Source organism: Polistes canadensis, unplaced genomic scaffold (assembly GCF_001313835.1).
Source record: "Polistes canadensis isolate GaletaPanama2010 unplaced genomic scaffold, ASM131383v1 scaffold_377, whole genome shotgun sequence".
Classification (NCBI taxonomy): Eukaryota; Metazoa; Arthropoda; class Insecta; order Hymenoptera; family Vespidae; genus Polistes; species Polistes canadensis.
The window spans coordinates 87,416-98,928 of record NW_014569924.1 but is presented as its reverse complement, the minus strand read 5'-3'; the positions used below and the strand labels follow the sequence as shown (position 1 = coordinate 98,928).

General features: G+C 33.3%; 1 long non-coding RNA gene across 2 annotated transcripts in view; it reads left to right on the top strand.

The window, feature by feature from the left end:
* The first annotated feature begins 5,742 nt into the window (after window positions 1-5,742).
* Window positions 5,743-11,513, top strand: part of LOC106792099 — an 87,096-nt gene continuing 81,325 nt past the window's right edge. Inside the window, exon 1 of one of the 2 annotated variants that reach the window (XR_001382259.1) lies at window positions 5,743-5,761. This is a non-coding gene — a long non-coding RNA (uncharacterized LOC106792099). Of the gene's footprint in view, window positions 5,762-6,024; window positions 6,109-11,513 lie in introns of those variants that run through there. The other variant, XR_001382258.1, reaches the window with a different exon arrangement.

Sequence of the window (11,513 nt, the reverse complement as noted above, 5' to 3'; positions counted from 1 at the left end):
AAGGGTACGAATTATTTCTTCGATGAGTTTCTTATTTTAGTTAAAAAAAAAAAAAAACAAAAAAAAAACAAGAAAGAAAGAAAGATTACGTTAGAATCGAAAGATACAAACTTAAATGAAATAGTTATGTAAATCGAATAGAAAATAGAGACTAGAAAAAAAGAAACAGAATGTATGTACACATATACATGTATGTATCTATGTATCTGTGCGCGTGTGTAATAGTGAAAACGTAAATTCTCTAAGAAGGTTTTATTGTTTCTTCTGTTGGATCTCCTGTTGAAGTCTCATCCCCTCTCTTACGGGTTTCTCTGGGTTTGAATGACGGTAGACGCGCCATTGATGGGTCACAGTATTTATAACCCGGTGAGCATGGAAGAGGGAAGAAACGGGAAAGCTTTTGACTACTACCTGCGCTTGCAACCGAGCTTCTTCTATCGTCGTCGAGGCCGTATTATTTTAGAATCTCACTCTCTCCTCACCCTTTATAGCTCGCCTCGACGAACAGGGAATCGCCCTTTAAGGCTAGTGGCAACTGGGAAAAGCGGCGTCATAAATCAAAGGTTCTTTTCCCTGAAGCATGCGCCCTTATGAGAGAAACTCGAATAAGAAAAAGAGAGAGAGAGAGAGAGAGAAAGAAAGTAAAAAAAAAAAATAATAAAATAGATAATAGAGAAAAAGGAAAACCAACAGGGAGAGAGAGAGAGAGAGAGATAGTAAGTGTTCTCCGAAAAATTTCTAATCCTTCTCAAAGGTTTAATTCCAATGAAATTCGATTGTAGTATTTTTAATTTTATTTCAAAGAAATTACGAGTTATTAGTATTAATATATATAATTTTCAAAGAAATTGCAAAGATGCACAATTTACAGTATCGCATTCTTTGCCATTTTATGAACTTTTGCAGATCAATTTATAACTCGACAGAAGTATTCTACGCGTAGACAAAAGAGTATACTTTAATTTAATATAAGTTTCATTAAAATCTATTTACTTTTAGTATAAAAAATATTGACCAAAACTTTTCAAAGAAATAGCAAAGTTGTACAATTTATAGCATTGCACAATCTCTGATATTTCTTTGAAAAGTTTCTGTAAATATTTTATTTTATATATGTATATATTAGTTTCTGTATATATTTATTCTATAGAATATCAAAGTATTATGTTCGATGCTTAGGAAAAACTGGAAGAATTTTTCAATTTCCGATTTCGTCTGAAGGCTCTTTTCATTCATAGTAATACCGAGGAATTACTAGCAATGACTGATTTCCGGCTTAGACGGTAACATATATATATAAAACGTGTGTAGAATGTATCACATATTGTATTATTGTATATACAGTGTTCCAAGTCGACGCTTATCAAAATGTTTTATAGCCTTTCGCGAAGGTAAAAGAAAAAGTGATGAGAAAAGAGATAGATAGATAAATAGATAGATAAATCAATCGAGAAAGTGAACAAGCTAGACGTTTGAACGAAATTGTACACATACATAACTATATATATATATATATATATATATATACTATTACGTTACAATGAGAATGAGTTAATACCATTACACATAAGTGTAAAGCATAGGCTTGATGTCTCTTGATGAGACGGAGATTCACGTTGGAAAATCCTTACAGCTTAACAAGAAGAAGCCACGACGGAAGTTGAGATCCCTCGGGCTTGAATTCTAAACCATTCCCTCTTCTAGTAACATTCCTCTAGGGTACGCGTCTAGATACTGTTTTCCCTTCATCTACGATGCGTCTCCACGTCTATCGGCTTAATCCATTCGTGTTAGTCCACGTGCTCGCGTCAAAACTTCAACCAAACTCTCGTCCGACATATTTCCCGTTCGTACCACTAGAGTTTTTCTTACGATTAAGTCTTGTTAGATACTCATACCCTTCGGCTAAAATAACGTTTTACAAATTAGATACGGAGATTGTAATATTACGTTTGATCTCAAATTTCGTTAATTTCTATCATCATATATCTTTTCTAACTTTTTTATTTTATTTGTCTTACGAAATTTCTATCAATAATTATTTCAATTCACGATATATTATTGATATTAGAATATAGATTCGAATCGATAATTAGGTGAAAGCTTTTTCTTAATAAATAAACTGTACTGAGAGACTTATTAAATCGGACACAAATTAAACACACACGCGTAATACTTTCATTTAATTTGAAATTTTTTCTACAACCTATCCTATTATTCTAATTTTTTATCCTTATTTGTTTTACGAAATTTTAATCGATACTCAAAATATTTTAACACTTAGAATATTTTTCTTATTATTAAATTTCATTTCTCTTTATTATATTAATACTATTCAACTTTTAATAAAATACAAAATAAGATATAACTTAATAAGATATAACTTTTCTAACAGCTTGACATATTACAAATATATTTAATAAGATACGATATAAGAACGAATTATTTCTCATTTTCTCTCTCTCTCTCTCTTTTTCTTTCATTTTCTTTTTCTTTTTACGTCGATCGAAAGTGGAAAGAAGAATCGGACCGAACAAAAATATCGCCGTCGAATAGTGGAAAGAGGGAAGGTGATGCGAGAGTGAGCTGTCGCGACTAAAATTAGTCCCAAGCGTTCGTTTAAGAGTCTCTTCTTCGTCTCTTGGCTACCGAGAAAGCAAGCAAGCAAGCAAGCAAGCAAGCAAGCAAGCAAGAAAGCAAGCAAGCAAGAAAGCAAGCAAGTAAGCAAGATAGCAAGCTAGCAAAGTAAGCGTCGCCTTGTCTAGCCCCAGTTCGCGTTTTACGACGTCGTGCCAACGTAACCCGATTTTAAAAGATCAAATTGCATACTTAATTTTTTCCTTTCCGTTGTCTCAAGAAGAAGAAGAAGAAGAAGCAGCAAAAGAAAAAAAAAAAAAAGAAGAAGAATAAGAAGAAGTAGGCATGCATACTACCCCATCTCGATTCTATTCAACCAAAGTTACTATCATTTCTTCTTATATACTACACGATCATTCCGTGTTCTAAATGTTTCTTAGAAAATGGACGGAAGGAGAAAAAAAAATGCTTAGACGAAAAACCTTGAAAGTAAAGGAAAAGAAAAGCGAAACGTAAGGACAATATGGGGGACCTTAAGAAAGACGGAAGGAATAGAACTCAAAAAAGAAAGAAAGAAATAAAGAAAGAAAGAAAGAAAGAGAGAGAGAAAGAGGAAACGAAAAGGAGACACCCATTCAGGCAGCAGAAGCATTAACTCGGCAAGGCAGGCAGCCATCCAAAAGAAGACCATTAACTACATCTACTGGATGGAAGAAAAACAGAAGGGCCTCTCTTACTGTCTCGCCCTTTCTCTCTCTCTCTCTCTCTCTGTTACTCTTTCTTACTCGTATACACGTAACCTAGCTTTCTCTTACTCCCTTTATCCACGACATGCTGTTTCCATTACAAGACTAATAGTTCTTCTCGACATTCGCAACGTTAGTCCATGAGCTAGTAGTTTGGAACCTTAGTATCTGCTTTCAAGACGATCATCCATCGACTTTCCACGCGTCGCGTCCTACTCGCCACAAATTTGGGATCACCCTTTTGGTGAGAAGAGAAATCTTCGCTTCTACTTCGTTTCTTCTTTCGAAGTTTCTTTCTTTTCCTCCTTCTCTCTCTCTCTCTCTCTCTCGCTCTCTTATTCTTTGTCGAATTACTTCGAGTAATATCGTATATCGTTCGTAATCACTACCGTTGATTTATGACGTTGAACGTACGTTCTATTCTTTACTCTCGCGATAGTTACTCGTATACTTTTTTCTTTTTCAAAACGATTTATCTTTTTTTTTTTTTTTTTTTTTTTTAATTGATATTCCATATAGGACGCTTAAACTCGTGTCGAATGGTAGCGTGGAAGGGGGTTAACGTACAATACAAAGTTTTACCTGTATACGATACAACTTAATGTTAAAAAAAGATGCATTTGTATAAATTAATAAAAATCTAAAAGAAAACAGTTGTATTCGTTTAAAAAATCTGGACGAGAAGGGGAAAGGTTGAAATTTCTTTATAATAAACTAAAAAATAAAAAAAAGAATAGGAACAAATAAAAATGTGAAAAGAAAAGAACGAACGTGAATTGGTAACTTATAGGTGTGGGAAGAAAAACAAAAGAAACGAAGAATAATAATAAAAGTTAGGATATAAAAAAAAGTAAAAGGAAAATTCTAGTGTTTAAAGTAACGTTCCGTAACGAAGGATCTATCTCTCTCTCTCTCTCTCTCTCTCTCTCTCTCTCTCTCTGTTTCTCTCTTTTTCTCTCGTCTGTCTCTTTCGAGTTCTCGTTTCGTCGTTTCATCGCGACTTCATTTAAAGCCCTGCTGCCAGGAGGCGAAAAAAGAGAAGCAAAGAGTGTTGTCTGCCGAGAGAAAGAGAGAAGAACCGAGAAAGCAAATTAAGCGTAATGCCCGGGCAGGCAAGCAAGCAAGCAAGCAAAGGCGCCAACCAGCGTCGGGACGCCTAACAGCATCCCACGTTTTCTCTATGGTGATATCAAAATGTCCGTTTTCCATAAGAGAAATAGTACAATCAGAAGACAGACAGACACAAATAGATAAACAAATGATAGATAGAGAATAATATAAAGAAATAGAAAAGAAATAGAAATAAACCTAGTAATAATAGTAGTAATAGTAGTAGTAGTAGTAACGTGGTAGAGAAAAAATAAAATTTACGAAAGAAGAAAGGGGAAACATAACGTAACGAGGAAAAAAAAAAAATAATATAATTTCGCTTTTTCCTTTCTTGCTTGCATTTTTTACTTGACGTTTTATTTTTTACTCGTAGGGAGTAATGCTCGGGAGAGAGTCTGGGGAAGTCCCTGTCGCAGTACTCGCATACGAATATGTTTTTTTTTGGTTTTTTTATTTTTTGTCAACGCTTACTCCAATCTTGTTAAGTGGACGATTAAAGGATAGACAAAAGAAAACAATGGAGGGAACAACAAAAAAATATATAAAGAAGTTTCAACGTAGGATTCGTTCATTTTATTCGGATACGTATGTTAAACGTTTTTAAGATCATTTCATTAAGATTTTTCAATTATTTCGAAGATTTGTTTTGAATAACAATTAAAACGTAAGGTAATACCATAACTTATTTAACCGTATGTGCTTATATAGAAGAAATACAATTTTCCAATTTGATATAAGGTTGATTTTAAGTTTAAATTATTTCATACAATTTTGTGAGAATACGTTTGTGTAAAAGTTGAACTGAATGTGATGGTTGTAAGTATTAAGACACTATTAATGTTCATTCCGAATGGGAAATAGAGTAAATCTGAGTTAATCCGTTCTTCGGATCCCCTTCGAGTTCGCTATGATATGATTTATTATTCTCTACGAAGAACGTATAAAGAATAATCGAATTTCCTCTGTAGCATATTTCATTGATATCTCGTTGAGGATAACGTCATTGTGATCGATCCTACGAAATACTCGAAAAGTTTCTACACGTCTATAATACCTAGGTACATACGTACGTACGTATAGTATGTATATATGTATGTATGTATGTATGTATATAAGTATGTATATAGTTATGTACATGAACAAGGCCACACTTCGATACTAATCACCACAGCTGCGTTCCGCTAAACGCGTTTCGCCTTGAATTATCGCAACCGCGGAGCATTAACTCGGCAGTCGCGTTTAATCCGCGAACCGGTGCACTTCTAGAATAAAAGAAAGATATCTCTGAGCAGTTTAATGGATCGACGCTTAATTCCACGTTACACGTAGTAAACGAATTTTGCTGACTTTCCTTGTTTCATCTTTTTTTCTTTTTACCTTCCCTATTTTCCCTTAATTTTTCCTCCTGTTTTTTCGTTCGTATTTATATATATATATATATATATGTGCCTATATAATACTTGTACATATGTACAAATATCTACGTCTATGGAAAAGTTTGTTCGCATTTATACGAAAGCTCTAGCGTAGTTAACTATAAACGGTGTGTCGAATATCATTTAAACTTACCGTCACCCATTTCTAAAGCATAGAGTAGAAACTTTCATAAACAAGATGGAAGTTAAATGGAATTATTGATTTCTATTCGATCCAACTAGAAAGTTTCGCGTAATGCGTAAGTATACTTTAGATGATCGTGTTATTTCTAAACCGTTGACGCGATCGAATTAAATAAACCTTTTCTCTCTTTAATTTGTTTTCTTTCAGAGAGAGATCAATACATGCGTCGTGCATTTATACACCACAAATATAAATACATACATATATGATATATTTATATATACACGTGCTTTTAGATTTATAACTCGAAATACAAATTTGATTTCTTTGAAGTCAATTTCAGAAAACTCAGTTCATTAAACTCTTTTGTTATTATCGTCGTCTGGTTATAATATATAGATTAATATTTCCATTAACCCAAAACGAAAGCCAGCCAAGGCCGACGTTCTCGAAATTACGCGGTTTCCCATAAGGAAGTAGACCCCCATAATAACATAGCAAACCTTCGAATTCCCTAAGCCATGGGTAAAGGTTACGCAATTTCCTTGTTGCAAGAAGGACCAAACGTTGGACGGTTAAACCAATTTACTACCCTTAACTTCATCCGAAACATATAACGGACTTCTCTTCTCTAACCGAAAGTCTATCCCTTGTTACCACCTTGTTTCGTGGTATGATCGAGAAATTCTAAGGGACGTGAATAAATATAACCCTCTTTGGAAAGTAAAATGGGAAAAGGAAAAAAAAAAAAAGAAAATGATCTCGTAGAGTTCTCTTTCTCTCTTCTTCATCCTCTTTAAGTAATTTCACATGCTCGCATTTACGAGTCGCGAGAAGTGGATGAAAAGAATAAAAAGAAGATCTGTGTGAGAGTATATGTGTGTGTGTGTGTGTGTGTATGGTACGAGAAAGCATAAGAAGAAGAAGAAGCAGACGAAAGCGACAAGGAAAGGAAGAAGAGAGGTTAGTGGAGGGTTGAAGAAGCAGAGAGTTTCTAATTTGGTGCCTTGGCAAAAATCGACACACTACGTCTAGACTTTCAGCTTAATAGGCACTTATATAGGGTGTATCTCGATCTTTAGAATTTTTTAAATATATTTTATGTAATATATATGTATATGATGATCGAATTCTGTAATTTGTAAGACAACAAAATATGGAAATAAAATTTACATCATTCACAGAATAAAAGAAAGAAAATATTTTGTTTTCACTATCTAATTTTGGCTAAAGACTTATTCTATATTAAAATATGTATTTTGTTTTAACAAGCATTTAAATGAAGTGTCGATAAGTTTAATATGTTACATATATTTTTTAATAATTCCCCTTTTCTCTCATCTATGAAAATATAATAATATAATTAAAAAAAGATATCTTTTTTTCCTACTCGTGATGATAAAAGTTGTCAGGCTGGTATACGTTCTTTTAACTTTTATATGCATCACTAAAAGACTCTATGCTATATAAATCAATGTCTGTCAAATACGATGACAGACAATCTAATACGAAGAAGAACACGATGCACAAAGTACGTATGAACGATTCGATGAGCACTACTTTTTCGTTTATGTTATTGTTTTGATTTGTTTCTTTCCTTTTTTTTACTCTATCATAGTATCGAGTAACTTTTTAATAATTATCTTTGATAATAAAGGTAGAACATTTCCAACAGGATTGTTCATTTCGTTCTCGGGGAGAATTTTTATTACAGTAGATTTTACGTTATATGAATTAATTAAATGACAAAAGTTTTCGTATGAGAAAATTTATCGTATAATAAAACAACGAACGTTTAGTTAAGTATGTCACTTAAAATTGAATCATTAGGAGGATAAATTGTAGTAATTTAAATATCATGAAAATATTTCGTCTCTCCATTGTCAATTTTAAACAATTGATATTTAATGTAATGCAACATAATTGCAACTGAATATATCTAAGCGTCTAAAAAGCATTATATAGAATAGTTTTATTAACCTAATACAACCGACAAAAATATTAATTATATTTTAATTATATTCTGTGTAGATACGAATACTTTAGTGACTCACTGTATGTACAAAGGAACGTAAAAGGAAGAGTAAAAGAAAGATAAAAAAAAATCAATTAGAAGGAGAGTCAAAGTAAGAATGAATGAGTGAGAGAGAAAGTATGTTTCTATTTATGTATTGCATTTCGTTCAAATTTCAACTAAAATACTATTACACTCTCTCTCTCTCTCTCTCTCTCTCTTGATTCCACATCGTTAAATCTTTGCACGACTCGTTACTTCTTCTAGGCAAAGGTATCGCAGTCTCTTGAAACCCTTTGACCCAAAAGTGAAATTAGTAATGGAAAACGATCTGTGTAAGAATTTCGATGATTTTCACTTCGTCTTTTCCTTCTTATGGGACGACAGGGGAAAGCGAAAGGTATACCCATGAGAAATACTATCCTAAGGGATTCCTCCCTTCGGGGGATTAGAAATTTGCTGTTGGAAATACGGCGAGAGAAAGATGCAGTTTCGTTCGCATGTCGTTGAAGGATACGATTCGTTCGTACGATAGTTTCGATAAAAGCTGACAAGCTTTCAACGAAATATGTCCGAAAGTAGTGGAACACCCAAAGTCGTCGATGGTTTGAACTCCCAGTTCGATTCAGCTTACTCTTATGGTATGAGTAGAGTTAGTATAGTATCTATTACTATATATATAGTGTATCCAATAGGGGAACGACACCGTTATAAGCTTTGCTTTCATGATATTCGATAAACACCGTCAAAGGAAAACCTTCTCCGTCGGACATTCGATGAGCTTTCGACTCTGTTCATCGTTTCTCTCCTTTAAAGTCTACTATCGATCGGATAAACCACCTATCGCTCGTTGAATTTTCTCCATTTCTGCTTTTTTTTTTGCTTTCTTTTTTTTCTTCTTCTCCTTTTCTTCCTTTTTTTTTTTCTCTCATTCGTTCTCTCTTTTCCCTACGATCGTAGATATCTATTTCTTCTGTACCGTTAAAACGTCATCCTCCGTGAAAGCAAATATAATAACTTTGGGGAACCATCGAAAGCTACAGCTTCACTCGAAGAGCTCAAACTTATCCGATGTGAGAGAGTGCATACTCGTAGAATATTTATTTCAAGTATTAGCATACTATACCTATATATCTCTATCTATTTATTTATTTATTAACTATATGTTAAAAGTATCATTTTAATCTGACTAAACTCGATAACTTTTGTTGTTACCTTTTTAAATTATCATTTTCAACGATGAAAAAACATTCGGATTAGCTATCAACTTTTAAAGCTCAAATAATAATCTCAATCTTAAGAATAAGTTTTACACCAATCCCAGACGTATATTCTCATGTAAACTTAAAGAAATCCTCATCGTTGTAATAATTATTCATGACGAAAGAATACGAGAAGATAAAATTGTAAGTATAGGTTAAAAATATAATTGGTTAATCAACCAATAAAATTACGAGAAAAGGTACGATAAACAAAAAACAAAAAAATGAAAGAAACGTAGGAAAAGTAAATGTTTAATCTTTCTCAGAAACTTGAAGTAAGATTTCTCTTTTAGTGACTAACTTGAAAGAGTAGAATGACTTACAAACCAAAAAGTAGTAGACTAGTTTCTAAGAAGAAGTAGATAGAGCAAATCTCTCAACTCGAAGTAGTTACTTTTTAAAGAGGAAAAGCCAAAAGATTCGAGTTCTGTAACAGGCACCTCCTTGATTTTACGAAAATCACTGTGAGAGACAGAGATAGGAAAGAGAGTTAACTAAACGGAGTAGCAAGTTTTACGATAGTAGAAAAGGAAGATACCGTGGGTACCTTTTGCTGAGAGAAGGGATAACGTTGGTTGGTTTTGGTTGTGGATGGAAGAAAGAGGGGGTGGCGGTGGGGAGGGAGGGGGGAGGGGAGCTGGGAAGGATGACCCTCCTTAAATTGGAACCGATTCACCGAGGTCAGCGATGGCCAAGACTTTTCTATTTATCGTACAACTTCTTCACGCTCGTTCTTCTTCTTCTTATCCTTCTCTCTCTCTCTCTCTCTCTCTCTCTAACATCAAGCTACGAGAAAGTCTACCAGTTTAACGGAGCATGCCGAGGAGAAGCTTAATCGTAAATACCCTAGCGAGCCAAAGGAGCCGGATATAATTTCAAACGTGAATCCTCGCATCCGTGCTGTCACGTTCTTCGGAATTCCCTTTCCTTCTCTTCCTTTCTCTGTCTGTCTCTCTCTCTCTCTCTCTCTCTCTCTCTTTTTATCTTTATCGTACTCTTACGAAAGAAAGAATTTTCTCCTTCATAAGATATCCTATACTGAACGTACTTTGTTTAACTTTTTATCTTATTTCTCTGTTATTTGTGTAATATTACTCGATACACATAAATTTATTTTTTTGAATATAATTCGAATATATTTTGAATATAATTTGTTACTTCGAAATAAAATCATAGTTAAATATATATATATCAATGAGATATAAAGGTATAAAATATTTAGGTAGAGAAGTGATTAGAAAAATTGATCTGAACGATATAATACTTTACAGATAAAAATAATTTGAATTTTTGAATTGACCAAAGAGAATTTTTAAGAATACCACCCTGTATTCTATTATGTCGTACTTTAAATGTAATACATACAATCAGAAATTTACAGAGATATATATTATTCAATTAATTATATACATATATTGACAAATGTTGAAAAAATGTTTCGATGTGAAAATTTTGTTTCCCCTCCTTTTTTTTTTTTCAAGATAAATACAAAATATCAGCCACCGTATCAGAAAGAAATTATCCAACGATTTAATATTTCATCAATAAACATTGTCATATAAGTTTTGGTATATGTAGAAAAAAAAATTAAGAAAGAAAGAAAGAAGGAAAGAAGGTAAAAAAAATCGAAAGATTATTGGCGAAAGCGAGAGCTTTGAACGCAAACGTTAACTACCTCTTTGTTCGTTGGGGTGGCACCGACCTGCACGCTTTTCTGGGGGTAGAATCCGGGTAATGAAAGTGGTGGGGCGTGTGCAATTTGCACGCCGCGGAATTAAGTCCAAGTTTTTCCCCTTTACGGTCGCTCTTTATGTCCCTTTTATACCGTTTTAACGTTGCTCGACCATTCTCTTTCTCACTCTCACTATCACTCTCATTCTCATTCTCATTTTCTCTCTCTCTCTCTCTCACACACATGAGTCACTCACTCATTCATTTTCACACGAACACACCTACCATTTCTCTCTTGTATATCTCTATCGTTCCTTTCACTACGATTCAGGATATACTATCGGCTGTAAACACGCGAAAATGAATACTAAATTTGACGTGTATATATATATGTAGATATATCTTTATATATGAACAATGAAAAATATTAGACAATAAATTTTCGAATACTTTAGTTCGTGAATACTTATTGCTACATTCAATTAATATCTAAACTCTTTTTCCTATTATATTATTATTATTGGAATAAATTTGTTGTGGAAACATTAGAAATGTATTTAAAAATATATTATG